At 54.2% G+C, this 16006-nt stretch overlaps 1 long non-coding RNA gene across 1 annotated transcript; it reads right to left on the bottom strand.

Annotated features, from left to right (window-relative positions):
• Positions 1-10181: 10181 nt before the first annotated feature.
• Positions 10182-15358, bottom strand: LOC120396979. Its single transcript, XR_005593596.1, has 3 exons — positions 15325-15358; positions 14535-14635; positions 10182-13200 (listed from the first exon to the last, which is right to left on the bottom strand). It is a non-coding gene; the product is annotated as an uncharacterized LOC120396979 (long non-coding RNA).
• Between the last annotated feature and the right edge of the window lie 648 nt (positions 15359-16006).

Genomic DNA, 16006 nt, shown 5'->3' with positions numbered 1-16006 from the left:
TAAAGAGCGGCGATAGCAGTGCTGTGCACACTATTACTTATGTCAGCAAAATGTATGTCACCCAGGGGTGTGGAAAAAACACACCTCTGAGTGACATAAGTTTCGCTGGCATAAGTGGTAGTGTAGACATGACCTTACTTTTTTAAAGAGAAAAAAAACAGTTGGGAGAACAACTGACCAGTAATCTCAGCACCCCCAGCCTTCTGCCTAATTTTTCATATCCTGTCCAGAAGCATGTCCCGCACTTTGAGAAGTGCGGCTTTAATGGGTAGTAAAAATGAACAGGTGTGTAGATGGCAGTAGTTTTTTTAATCCAATTAAGCTTTTGTTATGAAGCTGGTTGACACTGAAAATGAAATATTGTAAAATAAATATCTGAAGTAATAGGTTTTACAAGTAAGCCCAAGGAATAGGAGTTGGGGGCAAGGGGAGATCAGAAATTACAGATGTCTCACAGTCCCAGTAGTTCCTTTCATTCCTCCTCTTTCCCTTCTCCCTCAAATTGGGCAAATAACCTCTAAGATATGCACCCACCACTGCCCAGTTTCTCTGCAAGGTCTTTTGTGAAATAATACATTTCCTTAAGGGGCCAGTTCATGGATAAATGATAAGTAAAAGCAAGATACTACTGAATTAATTAGCTATAAAAAACTAGGGAAGGAGAGACTGAATGGGAGAGAATACCGTGTGAAGAGTGGGGGAACAAAAAGAAGGGAGAAAGCTGGGGTGGGGGGGAGAAGATGGAATGTGGGAGCAAAGGGTGGAAGAGCAAGGAGAAGGATGTGGGGAGTAGGGGGAGAGCTATCTAAAGTAGAACAGAAAAGTGCTGACACAGAAATAGAAGGGAAAGAGAGAGATAAGGCCAGACTGAGCGAAACTCAAGTGAAAAGAGAATGAAAATCAAGGGAGCGTGATTTTTCTTGCCTTAATATTTTTTAACCAAACTTTCTAAAAACATTGAAGATAAAGACAGGTAGAAAAATATTTGATTTACAAATCTGAGGATATGACCATGCATACTCTTGGAAGAATTCTGCATCAATGCATGTGCACAGATTTGTTTTTCCTCTGCAGAAAATATTCTTCTGGAGAGGTGCTACAATTATACCTTTTGCCCACCAAGGCCTGCTGTGGCACCAGAACAGAGGGCAGCTGTCTCAGCCAGATGCAAAGAGGGAGCAGGGAGGCTGCATTCCTCACAGCATCTTGCCCACAGAGCCAGGTGAGGAGGCACAGGATATGGGGGGGGGACAGACATGAGGGAACAGGGGGTTGCTGGGGGGGGGGGCGGTCAGACATGCTAAGTGAGGGACAGACTGGGTGGGGGTTGAATAGGAGAGGGGATGCAGGGCCACATGGGGCCAGGGGGGAGGGAGCTAGAGGGGGATGGGGAGGAGGGGTGCAGGGACCCATGGGGACAGGGACAGATGTGCCTGACTGAATGGGAGAGGCTAGGGGTCAACCAGGGTCTGCATGGGGGAGGGGCTTCCTAACAATCGCTCTCCCCCTACCAAAGCCCCCCCCATTTTATACTTCTCCCATACACACTCAACAGCCCTCCAGGTTCACTTCCAGGCTCCTTCCCAGCAATTACTTCCCTTTCCCTCAGCTCCTCTGTTACCCCTGACTCCCCCAAGCCTTTGCACTGCTTCTGAGCGGTGTGGGAAATAGGTTTCTATATTGTAGTTTTCATTTCATTTATTCATTGCAGTGGCACTGAACATCTCCAGACCCCCGATGAAGGAGTCGGTGGGACGCATGTCCTCAGCACCGTGCCTGGAGTCCGACCAGGTGGTGGATCCTCTGGTGCCGGCTGACACCCAGAGAACTGTGCTGGCCTCTTTGCCCTTCCCAGAGGAGGCGATTGTGGCCCTGCTCACCCTCCATCCCTCAGGAGGACTTTAGGGCCCACCAAAACCTCTTAAAGAGTGTGGCACCTCCACCTCCAGGCAGAGAGGATGGAAGAGCCTGCGGACTCCCTGTTTAACATGCTGTCCCCATCGGCACCAGGTAGGGTGGCCTTGCCACTCCATGAAGGGGTGGCTAAGATTTCGAATGCCTTGTGGCAAATACCAGCCTCGTTGGCCCCTATATCAAAAAAGGCTGAGCGAAAGTACTTCGTACCTGCTGAGGGGCATGAGTACCTATATACCTACCTGGCGCCCAACTCTCTGGTGGTCAAGTCGGTCAACCACAGGGAATGACAAGGTCAGCCAGCCCCAACCTCACAGAAAAGACGGTTACTCACCTTTGTAACTGTTGTTCTTCGAGATGTGTTGCTCATATCCATTCCAATTAGGTGTGTGCGCGCCGCGTGCACGTTCGTCGGAAGATTTTTACCCTAGCAACACTTGGTGGGTCGGCTGGGTCGCCCCCTGGAGTGGCGCCGCTATAGCGCCGAATATATACCCCTGCCGACCCAACGGCCCTTCAGTTCCTTCTTGCCGGCTACTCTGACAGAGGGGAAGGAGGGCGGGTTTGGAATGGATATGAGCAACACATCTCGAAGAACAACAGTTACAAAGGTGAGTAACCGTCTTTTCTTCTTCGAGTGCTTGCTCATATCGATTCCAATTAGGTGATTCCCAAGCCTTACGTAGGTGGTGGGGTCAGAGTGAGATGTTGCAGAATGCAAAACTGCTGAGCCAAAGGCTGCATCATCTCTGGACTGTTGGACCAGTGCATAATGTGAGGCAAAAGAGTGGACCGAGGACCAGGTAGCTGCACGACAGATCTCCTGGATGGGTACGTGAGCCAGGAAGGCAGCAGAAGAAGCCTGAGCCCTGGTGGAATGTGCAGTGAGGTGGCTCGATGGAACATGGGCCAAGTCATAGCAGGTACGGACGCACGATGTCACCCAAGATGAAATCCTCTGGGAGGAGACAGGTAGGCCCTTCATTCAGTCTGCCACTGCGACGAAGAGTTGGGGCGTTTTACGAAAGGGCTTTGTCCGCTCGATATAAAATGCGAGCGCCCTACGGACGTCTAGGGAGTGCAATTGTTGCTCCCTTCGCAATGAGTGTGGCTTCAGAAAGAAACCGGAAGGAAGATATCCTGGTTGATATGAAAGGCCGAAACCACTTTAGGGAGGAAGGCTGGATGTGTCCGCAACTGCACCTTGTCCTTGTGAAACACAGTATACGGTGTGTTCACCGTGAGAGCCCGAAGCTCGGAGACTCGTCTGGCCGATGTAATGGCTACGAGGAAAGCTGTCTTCCAGGACAGGTATAGCAGCAAGCAGGTTGCCAGCAGCTCGAATGGGGCAGTCATAAGTCTGGTTAGAACCAGGTTGAGGTCCCAGGTTGGGGCGGGGCAGTGAACTTGGGAGTATAAGCGCTCCAAGCCCTTGAGGAACCTAGAAACCATAGGGTGCAAGAATATGGAGCGGCCACTCTCCCCTGGGTGGAAGGTAGAGATGGCTGCCAAGTGCACCCTCAATGATGATACCGCCAGGCCCTGCTGTTTGAGAGACCAGAGGTAATCCAAGATGGAATGGATCAGGACCTCAGTGGGAGTAACATTGTGCGTTTCGCACCAGCAGGAGAAACGCTTCCACTTGGCCAGATATGTTAACCGAGTGGAAGGTTTCCTACTACCCAGGAGTACCTGTTGTGCCAAGGCAGAGCAATGTAACTCGGATCGGTTTAACCACGCAGCAGCCATGCTGTGAGGTGCAGGGATTGCAGGTCTGGGTGGTGAAGTCTGCCATGATCCTGCGTTATAAGATCTGGGTGAAGAGGCAGGGGAATCGGGTTGGCTATCGACAGGTCGAGCAACATGGTGTACCAGTGCTGCCTGGGCCACGCTGGAGCGATCATTATCAGGTGTGCTCTGTCCCTGCGGAGTTTTAGCAAGACCCTGTGAACCAGTGGGAATGGTGGAAAGGCGTACAGCAGTTGGCTCATCCACGGCATCAGAAATGCGTCTGAGATTGAGCCCGGGGAGAGGCCTTGGAATGAGCAGAACATCTGGCATTTCCTGTTCTCGCAAGAAGCGAAGAGGTCTATGTGGGGAAAGCCCCAGTTCCGGAAAACAGAATGGATAACCTCCGGACGAATCGACCACTCGTGCGACAAGAAGGATCTGCTGAGGCGATCCACCAGAGTGTTTCGGACCCCTGGGGGAAAGGACGCTACCAGGTCTATCGATTGGGCTATGCAGAAGTCCCAGAGGTGGATGGCTTCCTGACAAAGAGGGGAGGACCGTGCTCCTCCCTGCTTGTTTATGTAAAACATGGCCGTTGTGTCTCAGTGTTCACAGACAACACAACGGCCTTGTAGGTGCTGCTGAAACACCTGGCACGCAAGGCGGACTGCTCTCAGCTCTCGGACATTGATGTGCAAGGCCAGCTCTTGAGCTGACCAAAGGCCTTGGGTGCGAAGCTGACCGAGGTGAGCACCCCAGCCGAGAGATGATGCGTCCATTGTCAGGGACACCGAGGGCTGGGGCGGATGGAACGGCATTCCTCAGTCGAGTGAGCCTAGGATGGTCGGGGGGATCGAGACGATCATGTCTATGCTGTCTCTGCCTGGGTGGTACACCCAGGTGAGCCACGATTGGAGGGGACGGAGGCATAGCCTGGCATGTTTGGTCACGAACGTGCAGGCAGCCATGTGACCCAGGAGACCAAGGCAAGTGCGAGCCGAAGTTGTTGCGAAGTTCTGTAGACCTTGTATAAAATTGTTACCATCGCCTGAAACCGAGGCTGAGGTAAGCAGGCTGTGGCGAGACTGGAGTCCAGGATGGCCCCATGAATTCTATTCTCTGTGTGGGAACCAGAGTGGATTTCTCCATATTGATCATCAGGCCTAGACCCAGGAATAGGTCCTTGACGATGCCCAGGACAGGTAACTTGGGCCTCGGAGGTCCCCTGAATGAACTAATCGTCTAGATACGGAAAAAACGTGTATCTGACAGCGGCGGAGGGAGGCGGCGACGACTACAGCCGTGCACTTTGAATACTCTTGGGGCTGTAGAGAGGCCAAACAAAAGGACCGTAAACTGGAAATGACGACGGTTGGCCACACACCGGAGGTACCTTCTGTGTGGAGGATAAATGGCAACGTGAAAATACGCGCCCTTCATATCGAGGGTGGCATACCAGTCTCCGGGATCCAAGGATGGGATGACGGTCCCCATGGATACCAGGCGGAACTTCAGCTTTATCATGAACTTGTTGAGTTCCCGCAGGTCTAGGATAGGTCTGAGACCTCCCTTTGCCTTGGGGATTAGGAAATAGTGGCAGTAGAACCCCTTGCCCCTTTCGTCCTTTGGTACCTCCTCTATAGCTCCGATGGTGAGGAGCGTCTGCACCTCTTGCAAGAGGAATTGCTCATGAGAGGGGTCCCTAAAGAGGGACGAGGATGGAGGGAGGGAGGTGGGGGACAAAATAAACTGGAGGCGGTACCCAAGTTCCACCGTGTGTAGGACCCAACGATCTGAGGTTAGATGGGACCACGCAGGGAGGAAAAAGGAGAGGCAGTCGTAAAAGGGAGGGAACGGATCCTGGGTAATAACTGGTACACCGTCCTCGGGCGTGCCTTCAAAAGTTAGGCTTTGGCCCCATTGGTGGTTTAGAGGGACCCTGATTTTGGTCCCCTTGGGGTCCTGACTGATGCCTACGACCGCCTCGGCCATGCCTGCTGGCAAAGTCCTGTCTTTGTCTAGGCGCAGGGTAAGGGCTGTGAGGCTGGGGACGGAAGGGTCAGCGCTGAGTCACCGGCGTGTGCATGCCGAGAGAGCGCATAGTGACCCTGCTGTCCTTTAGGCTTTGCAGCCTAGAGTCAGTTTTTTTTGGAGTACAGGCCTTTGCCATCGAAGGGCAAGTCTTGTATAGTATGCTGCAGCTCCGGGAGAAGGCCCAACACCTGGAGCCATGAAATGCGCCTCAGGGCAACACCCGAGGCCAGCGGAGTCAGCTGCATTCAACGAGGCCTGGAGGGAAGTTCTCGCCATTTCTTCCCTTCTTCCAGGAGGGCAGCAAACTCTTGACGGGAGTCCTGAGGAACCAGCTCCGTAAATTTGCCCACCGCCACCCAGGTGTTGTAATTGTAGCGGCTAAGCAGGGCTTGCTGGTTTGCTACGCGGAGTTGCAGGGCCCCTGCCGAGTACACCTTACGGCCCAGTAAGTCCATTCGCCTAGCCTCCTTCGATTTAGGGGCTGGTGCCTGCTGGCCATGGCGTTCTCTCTCATTGACAGACTGGACGACAAGGGAGCAGTGGGGAGGATGTACATATAGGTACTCGTACCCCCTGGAGGGTACCATGTACTTGCGTTCGACTCCCCTGCCCATGGGCGGGATAGTGGCTGGAGACTGCCAGATGGTATCCGCATTGGCCTGGATTGTCCAAATGAACGGTAGGACCACTCTAGTGGGGGCGTCAGCCAAAAGAATGTCTATGACCGGATCCTCTATCTCCGAGACTTCCTCCACTTGGAGATTCATATTGAGTGCCACCTGTCTCAGGAGGTCCTGATGGGCCCTCAAGTCGATTGGAGGAGGGTCCGAGGAGGATGTTCCTGCCACTGCCTCATCTGGGGAGGAGGAAGAAGAAAGGCCGGGGACAAGTGGGTCCTGTGTGGGCTCGTGCTCCTGGACGACCTCCTGTTCCGGTGGGATCTGGGAGTCCGGTGGCTGAACTGGGGCTTCCTCCGTACCGGTCGGAGGGGGACGGCTAACTGTAGCCTGTGGCACCCGGTGCTCTGACGGAACAGAGCGAGATGGGATCACAGGTACGCCTTGGGCCTGGTGGTACGCCCAAGGTGTCCAGAATGACCACTGATGGGGGCCAGGGTCCTGGGCCTGGGGCTCTTGGAAGACTCTGGTGGGCACATCCGAATCATGGTCCTGCGCGTATGAACTGCCCGCGTGGGACGACACTGATGCATATCTGGATGGCCATGGAGGAGCTGAAAAACCCTGGGCAGAGTCTCCCTCTCTAGCTGACGTCGCTCGATGCGGCACCGGGGATCGGTACCGGGAGGCATACCGGTACCGGGAGCGAGAACGGGACCTGTGACCGGAGCGGTGCCAGGAGGTCGACCGAGATCTCGAGGCTCGACGTCAGGAGTGGCTACGGGAGTCACGGTGCCTGGAGCAGTGCCGGGAGCTGCATCGGTGCCGAGTGTACCGGGCTGGCGAACGGGACGCTGACCGGTGCCGCGAGTACAACCGGTACCGAAATGGAGAATGGTGCCGGGACTGCGAGCGGTGTCGGGACCCGGATCAGCGACGGGACCGAGAACATCTGCGGGACCGCGATCGTGAACAGTGCCACTCTGCGGTGCTGACGGAGGGTGGTCTGATCAAGGCAGGCTTGCCGATCGACTGTACAACCCGCACCGGAGGTGCCGGGGGTTGAGGCAGCACAGACTCTGTCATTGCAATCAACTCCCTCGCTGTGGAAATTGTCTCTGGCATGGAGGGAATAGTGAGCTCAACCACGGCTCGCACCAGGGAGCTTTCAGGCACCGGACTCGATGGCTCTTGCGTGGCCGGAATCGATGGTGCTGATATTGTCAGTGCCACGGCAGGTATCGGTGCCGGGCGGTCTGACTTAGTATAGCGCTCGGGCTGCGGAGCAGACGGCTCGGATGCAGCAGGAGTCTTGTGCCTCTTCCCCTCGGGGAGAGGGATTGGTGCCGAGCGGACGTCGGTGCCGGCGACGGCCGGTGCCGAGAGGCCTTGGCGGTACCGGTGCTGAGGGAGTGCTTCTTGAAGACTGTCCAGCGCTCGGTGCCGAGGGTGGAGGAGTAAGAGCTGCCTCCATCAGGAGCTGCTTGAGACGAAAGTCCCGCTCCTTTTTTGTTCTCGGCTTCAAGGCCTTACAAATGCGGCACTTATCTGTTAGGTGAGATTCCCCGAGGCACTTAAGACAGGAGTCATGGGGATCTCTTGTCGGCATCGGCTTGTGGCAGGCCGAGCACGGTTTGAAACCCGGTGAACCGGGCATAGGCCCCGGCACTGGGTGCGGGGAAGGGGATAATCCCCGAACCCCTGTGAACTATATACGCTAACTATAGTACCAATGAATAAAGTTAACTACAACTATATAAATCTGAACTATATACACAAGAATTAACGAGAGAACTACGAGTAGCTAGGGAAGTGGAGGTCAGCTAAGCCGCGCTCCACTGTTCCAACGACCGACACGGGCGGTAAGAAGGAACTGAAGGGCCGTTGGGTTGGCAGGGGTATATATTCGGCGCTATAGCGGCGCCACTCCAGGAGGCGACCCAGCCGACTCACCGAGTGTTGCTAGGGTAAAAATCTTCCGATGAACCTGCACGAGGCGCACACACACCTAATTGGAATGGATATGAGCAAGCACTCAAAGAACAAAGACTTTCGGAGACTGGACTCTTTTGGAAGAAAAATTCATCTTTGAGCTTCCAGTTATGAGTGGCGAACCATCAGGCTCTCCTGGGCCTGTATGAATTCAATCTGTGGGGCTCCCTGCCCAAATTTGAGGACTCCCTCCAAGAGCGTGATAAGGAGTTCAGGGCATTCAGGGAGGAAGGGGCAATGGCAGCTCGAGCTTCCCTACAGGCTGCCTTGGATGCTGTGGACATGGCCGCACGATTGATGGCCTCAGCGGTGTCCATGAGATGGGTGTCATGGCTCTTACTCTCTGGGCTATCCAGCAAGGTGCAGTCCTCCATCCAAGACCTCCTGTTTGATGGGAAAGCCCTGTTTGCAGAGGAAACAGATACAAGGCTGTTGTATGGCATGGCATGAAGGACTCCCGCATGATCCTCCAGACACTGGGTCTATATGTCCCGGCTCCAACAAAACCTAAATTTAAGCTGCAGCAGACTTCTACCCCGGTTGCCCTCCCAAAGTACAAGGACGCCCATAAGAAGCAGTGGGACTATAGGAGACGCTCTCAGAGGCAGTCTCAACCTGCCCCCCAGCCGGGACCCTCCAAGGGCAAGCAGGCAGGGAAAAGGCAGGGGCACCTCGTGAGGGATCCAACCCCAATAAAGCTGCCCTTCTCCAACCGGTTGTGTGCTTTCCTCCCAGAGTGGTCGTGGATTACCTCGGACCAATGAGTCCACAACACCATCATCTGGGGTTACACCCTCCAGTTTACCTCCTCCCCACCCAAAGACTCCCCACTCCCATCCCTCTTGAGAGACCCCTAACACGAAGCTCTGCTCAAGCAGGAGGTGGGGCAGCTCCTAGGACTAGGAACGATAGAGGCAGTGCCCGAGGAGTTCATGGGCAAGGGGTACTACTCCCGTTACTTCCTTATCCTGAAGGCCAAAGGGGGGCTCAGACCCATACTGGACCTACGGGGCCTAAACCAGCACATGGCAAAGCTCAAATTCCACATGGTCTCCCTGGCCTCCATCATCCCCTCCCTGGATCCTGGGGACTGGTATGCTGCCCTCGATCTACAGGACACGTACTTCCACATCCACAGCTTCTTAAAATATGATTTGGGATCAGACTTTATAAACAAGTTTGGCTTAGAGACAGGAATGTGGATTTATCTGTCTGGGTCAAGCTTTGTAAGCCATAGACAATGAAAGTACATTGACACTGAAGGTAAACAAAGCAACCAAGCTAACACGCAGCAGCTTGGGGAGCACACCGGGGAACTGAATCTGCACCCCAGGAAGCTTTCCTGGCTCTTGCACCACAGACAATGGACTTTGGGTGGTGTTCCCTCTCTTCCTTACATGATGGAGAACTCAAATGTCTTTTGCTCCCCTTCTATTACCCAGAGGGCTGGAGATGCTGGTAACTTGATGTTAGTCTGGAAACTTCTGAGGCAAAGATTGTGACTTGTTATCAGTTTTTGTCACTATGAAGCGTGTTTTGTTTGTAACAAAACTTGTCTCTTTCTCTTGCTTAGTATCACTTAAATCTCTGTTCTTTGTTACTACACTTCCCAAAGTACCTCAGTGCTGTGTGTTCAAGTGAAGTGAGAGTCTCCAGCCTACCTAATAGGCTGAGATGTGCCCTGGCCCTTTGGAGGCAGCAAACCTAACAATTTCTGTAAATATCCAGTAAGTTCATCTCTAATCCCCTCCCAGCCCCACAGCTTCCTCCCGACCCCAGCCTGAGCAGCCCCTCCCATCTCCCTATTCTCCCCACCACTCTCCAATATCAGTCTGTTTCCATAATGGAAGCAGGCTTGTACCAGAGTTCACTCACCGCTAGGGCCTGGCCTGGTGTTACAGCTTTCTTGCTGGGCTAGCACCGCCGCCAATAGTCGCGCTGGCAGTTTGTTGGCTGGGAACTTAGCCCTTCAGCCAGGTGACCATCCTTCAGTCCACTCCTTCCTGGGTCACGCTCATCCCAAACAAAAAGTCCGAAAATGTCTTAACAGAAACAAGACCTTCCGCCTTCTTGGGGGCACTTCCTCAGCCTGCCATTGGCTCGGCCTGCCCTTGCTGGGCTTGCTAGCCCTTTCCATGACCTTGTACATCCTCTTCCTTGGGGATGGTGGGAGAACCCACTCCTGCCCTGGACTCTAGATTCTGGCCCAAGGCCCTGTACTGAACTGCTAGGCCTGCTCCTTTACTTTTCCTGTGGTTTTCCCTGGTTTCCCCTCAGGTGGGGCTCACTTTGTAATCAATTTGGCCCAGCTCCAGGCTTTGCAGCCCATAGGTCAAGCCACCCTGTCATATACCCCCCTCCTCCTTAAATCCAGCCCAAACCAGGGGCAAGTTCTACTCTTGTCCAAGCTTCATCCCTTGCCATCTCGTCGCTGTCACCAGCTGCGCACTTGTACAGCCTGGGCACTCGGCGTCTCCAGCTCCCCTGCCAGCTCGCTCACCAGAATTAAAGAGGCGACCCTTCTCTTCTGCAGTATCCCAATGCTCTTCCTGCAGCCACTCAGTCTCATTAACAGCTGCTTGCAGAGCCTGTTCTGAAGCCATTAGCTTCTTCTGTAGCCTTTTTGCTACTGCCACTGCATCCCCCCCAAACCTTTTCCTTCAGGGTCTGAGAACCCACCATGGACTGCTCCACCCTTGTGTTTGTCCCTACTTCAGTCTGCTTCATCTCTGTGCCAACCATTTCGTCCTCCACCTCCCTGCAGCACCCGACAGGGTGTGTTGGTGGAGGGTCTGCAACGTCCACGGCCATCCCTGCCACCTCCACTTTGCCTGTCTCATGGGTTTGTGCCAGAGGACACCTTCTCTTTTCTTTCTACCTTCTTTGGGTTCTAGCCCCTCCTTTTCCCACTCTGCAATTTCCTAAGCAGACTGTGTCTTTAGATATGGCCTGTTCTCTGCACCCAAAACAAAGAATATTTGTCCCTATTTTGGCATTAGGCCACGCTTGTATACTTTCTCATGCCCTGCTCTCCTGGGCTAACCTTCTCAGCACAGCCCAGGCATGCTGTCCACATCTGCTCTTTTTGTCCAGTCATGAAATCAAGCGTCCCCCATCGATGGGCGCTCCAGCACCATGGCAGTTTCTCTGCCTGGTAACTCAGCCTCTGGCCCGGTCACCACCTTTAGTCCACCCTTCTGGAGCCCAGGTTGTCTCACACTAAAAGTCCAAAGAGGTCTTCCCACAGAAAGAAGTCCTTCTGCCATCGCTGGGGCTCCTGCTCAGCCTGCAACCCCCTTTCTGGGCTTGGAACCCTCTCCGGCTGTGTGTACACGCCCCCTTCTTTGGGGCCAGTAGGGGAACCCAGCCCCACCCTGACATTGGTAGCAGCCCAGGACCCTCTATCCAACAGCTCGGTCTGCTCCTTTCTCTTTGCTGCAAGTTTCCCGGGGCACTTCCTACCTCTCTTCTCAAGTTCCTCTAGGCTTTCCTTGCTGCTCTGAACTTCCCATCTAGTTCTCATTCTCATAGCCCAGCTGGGTTTTATCACTGCTGAAGTCTGGCTCTTTAGGGGGAGGTACATGGTCCTTCTCAGGTAGGGCTCATTCTGTAATCAGTTTGGCTAGGTTCCAGGCTCTGCAGCCCAGAGGAAAGCACCCTGGTACAGGCGTGCTCTGCCCACTCCTACTGTTACTGGGCTGGGGTTCTTGCTCCCCATTTCAGACCTGGTTTCTAGAGGGGCTGAGTACACACAAGCCCTACTGCATGGAACTGGAGTTTTCTTGTTATGACGACTGACATTCAGGCCCTTCATCATTCAGAAGCTGACAGCTGTGGTGAGGGGGCTGGAGAACCCCCATTGCTGATTGGAAGGAGGTCAAAGAGTTGGGTCTCTGGGACTTGAAGGGTTCATTTGTTCTGCTGTGGGAAGTGGACCTGGGGAGCGGAGATGCCATGTGAACAAGATTGCATAATGCTCTCTTCATGCCTGAGGGGCTGGAACCTCCTGCCAGAAACGCTTTTAGGAGTCCAGGTTTAAGGACGTCTCTGGGGAGACTCTTGCTAGGAACAAAACAAGGGTGGCACGTTGATGAAGACATCTCTGTCCCAGGACTGGGATCCAGGGACAGGCAAAGCTCCCAGCCAGGCTATGCACTGGAAATTCTATTTCTCCCCCAGGAGCCCCGCATGCCCTGAGGAGTAAATGGCTCTTACCGCCACGAGGGAGGGGGCTCTTCCATCTCAGCCTCTTTGAGACCCAGCACTGCTTGGTTTGATGGGACGAGGTTACCTGTCCTCACTGCTCCGAGGTGGCTCAGGTGCAGGATCCGCCCATCTGGGAGGCTGTGCCAGATCCCAGGGCATAGAACACAGCCGGGGAGGCGGCTTCTTTCCATTTCACACCAAGAGACCCCATAGAAGGGCCAAAGGGAGAATAAAGGGCAGGAGGTGAAGCTGGGCCTGAGCCTCTATCCCACCATCACCTCCTCAAAAATGAATCTTTCCGAGCTTTAGTGGGGCATGGGACTGTTCCCTGACACAAAAGCCCTTCTGCACCATCTGGGGCAGGGAGAGCTCTGCCTGGGAGCAGGGGGAATGGGATGGGGGTCAGGCCAAGGAAAGAGGGAGGGGAATGGGAGTGAGGGGAAGAGCTCTTGCCCCAGATGAAGGAATTTTGGGGGCAGAGGGAAGGACCCTGCTCCACATGGGGGGGAGAGTTTCTGTGAGTACCAGGGGGCTCCATTTCCCCTTCCACTAGCTCCCCATTTACAGTGAGCCAGAGCAGTACATGCAGCAGGGAGCAGGAGTTGCTGGAGTCCTCAGAAGCACAGCCCCTGCAGCACCTCAGGGACTGGTGCAAGTGCCGGATGATACGGAACTGGCCCATCACTTTGGCCGTGACATCCTCCTGCTGCAAGGGAACGAGAACCTGTCAGAGACTCAGATGCCCCCAAGGAATCAGGGGCAATTAAGGGCACCTGGAACCAGCAGCATTTCCACCCAGCACCTGCCCACCTCTGAGGGATGGATTCACCCTCCTGACCCCCAGAATGACGTCTTGTCATCCTTTCTAGTGACTTCCACTGCCAAACCCCCTCCTTGTAGGGTGAGCTCCTGCCATCTCCCCCTCACTGCCTTTGACAGCTGTTCCACCTCCAACCCACAGCTCAAGTTCTCAGAAACCTCTCCTCCACCCCCACCCGTGATAGGACCCCTCATATTATGCACTGCTCCTAGTGCCACTCTCCAATGGATCCTCATCCTCCACCGAGGGGGAAGTAGGTTGGAGCGGAGTTATCCCTACTTGAAAGAGGGAGCAGCTAAGGCTAAGAAAGGAGAATTGACTTGTCTTAGGTCATCACACAGCCAGTCAGTGGCAGAGTTGGGAGTAGGACCCAAGAGCCCTGACTTTCAAACTAACCATCACATCTTGAATTTTGTACATTGAATAAAATTCTGCCACCTTAAACTAGTGTTTTCCATGCCTAGAATTCAGCTGGCACCAGATGCATCAGACTGAGAAGATTCCAGACTCTCAGAGGCTCTTACCTTTTAAACAGGGACGTCTGTTTTCTAGTAAAGTCAGTAAAAGGAAAAGAGAAAACTCGAAAGAGGTTCCTCCTCACGCTCACGTATGTGAACCTTAATACTCTCTAAGTCCTCAAAGAGAGACCTCAAGTAGGAGACTTGCTGAAGCAGAGCCACGGGGGTCTCCGAGGTTTCCCTAGCCCTGCGCCCCTGTCCTGCCTGGCTGATGTCAGCATCTCTGTGAGGTCACCACCTTTGACCAATAGGCTGGGGTCCTGCAAAAGGCCTTTGTGATGTCACTGCCACACCCACCCCTCCCCTGAAGTGCTAATGTCCTGCTGCTGGCCAGACACTTTCAAGGTTTGAGCTACTCCCTGTGGATCACCCCACTCAATGAGTGTTCACTCCAGGAAGCAAGCCGGCTAGATAGTAAAACATCAGAGGCTGCTCCCAATGCTACACTCAGTTTTTCCAATGTTCATAGACTTTATTGCCAGAAGAGACCATTAGAGCATCTAATCTCAACCCCCTGCATATCACAGGCTTCCTGTATAGCACAATAGCTACTTTTGGGGCAAACATATTCCAGAAAGGCATCTAGTTTTCATTAAATGACATAAAGAGATGGAGAATCCACCACTTTCCCTTTTAGTGAGTGCCAGGGGGCTCCATTTCCCCTTCCACTAGCCCCCCACTTACAGTGAGCCAGAGCAGTACCTGCAGCAGGGAGTGGGCAGGAGTTCCTGGTGGCCTCAGAAGCACAGCCCCTGCAGTGTCTCAGGCACCTGGCACATCACTTTGGCCGTGATGTCCTCCTGCTGCAAGGGAAGGAGAACAACCTGTCAAAGACTCAAATGCCCTGAGGAATCAGGGGCAATTAGGGGCACCTGGAACCAGCAGCATTTCCACCTAGCACCTGCCCACCTCTGAGGGATGGATTCACCTCCTGACCCCCAGAATGGAGTCGTCTTCTCCTTTCTAGTGACCTCCAGTGCCAACCCCTCCTCCTTGTAGGGTGAGCACCTGCCACCTCCCACTCAGTGCCCTTGACAGCTGTTCCACCTCCAACCCACAGCTCAAGTTCTCAGAATCCTCTCCTCCACCCCCACCCCCACCCAGGTTGGGCAGGGAGGGGGCTCTAGCAGGAGGGATTCTGGCAGCAGTGAAGTGGGGTGTGGGGAGGTTGAGACCTTTCCCCAAGTCACCCCAGTGACTAATGCTGAAGCTGCAGGATGGCAGTCCTGGTGAATGGAGCAGATCATCAGCCCCTGCTGATTGAATCCTCCAGTTCTCTCTAGAGGGGGCCCAGCCCTGCCAGCAGGACAAGCTTCCCCCGACCCATGTGCCTCAGCCCTGCCTGGTCAGTCAACATCACCCATCAATCCTTGGCCTCCCAGGCTTCCAGTGATGGGAGCAACTTGGTGGTGGCTCGGGTGACACGGCCCCTAGGCCACTGGGAACTGTGTGTGGCCCTGTGGGACAGGACTGGCTCACAGAGGGCACTTACAGGACTCTGCTGCCCTTCCCAAGGGCAAAAGCACCGTGCCCTAAGAACATAAAAGGCTGTGAGGAGGTAATGCTTCTCATTAATTAGCCTTGCTAAAGAGCTGTGTTGGAGCTGCTCCAGGGACAAGTTGGCTCCCTCCTGCTCATGGAGGTGAATTCATCTCCCTTCTCAGTAGCACCTGCTCTCACTCTCATTCCCCATTAGGCTCCTTGCTGCCAGGCCAGCGAATGACGATAGGAATGAAGCCAAGGCCACGCTCCAATCGCCTGAGTCTAATGCAGCTGCTTACCTTGTCCCCCATGCTAGGCTTCCCCCAGGTGGGAGTAGATGAGGAGCAGCCCAGCCTGGCTGACACAGCAGGGGGTCGTGGATGGCCAGCACTGCCCTCGGTCCGGAGGAAGAATCTTCTCTGCCCCTCCGAGAAGACCTTGCTGAAGACCTAAAACCAACAGGATGTGAGGCATTAGCAGATTGCCCAGAGCCAAGCTCCAAATCCTGGGGCTAGAACGGCATCTCTGTCTAGTGGCCCCAGAAGGCAGCCACTGCAGAGGACCTAGCCACTCCCACTCCCTGAGCTGTCACATGCCCTGGCAAAGTGTCCTTACCTCCCCCACCCTGGCTGTGTTCCTGTAGCCCAGGAGCCTGATGTCCTGGTGCCAGTCCCAGCACAACAGGTCTTCAG

This window comes from Mauremys reevesii, linkage group 2 (assembly GCF_016161935.1).
Source record: "Mauremys reevesii isolate NIE-2019 linkage group 2, ASM1616193v1, whole genome shotgun sequence".
Taxonomy (NCBI): domain Eukaryota; kingdom Metazoa; phylum Chordata; order Testudines; family Geoemydidae; genus Mauremys; species Mauremys reevesii.
This window is presented reverse-complemented; position numbering and strand designations above follow the sequence as displayed.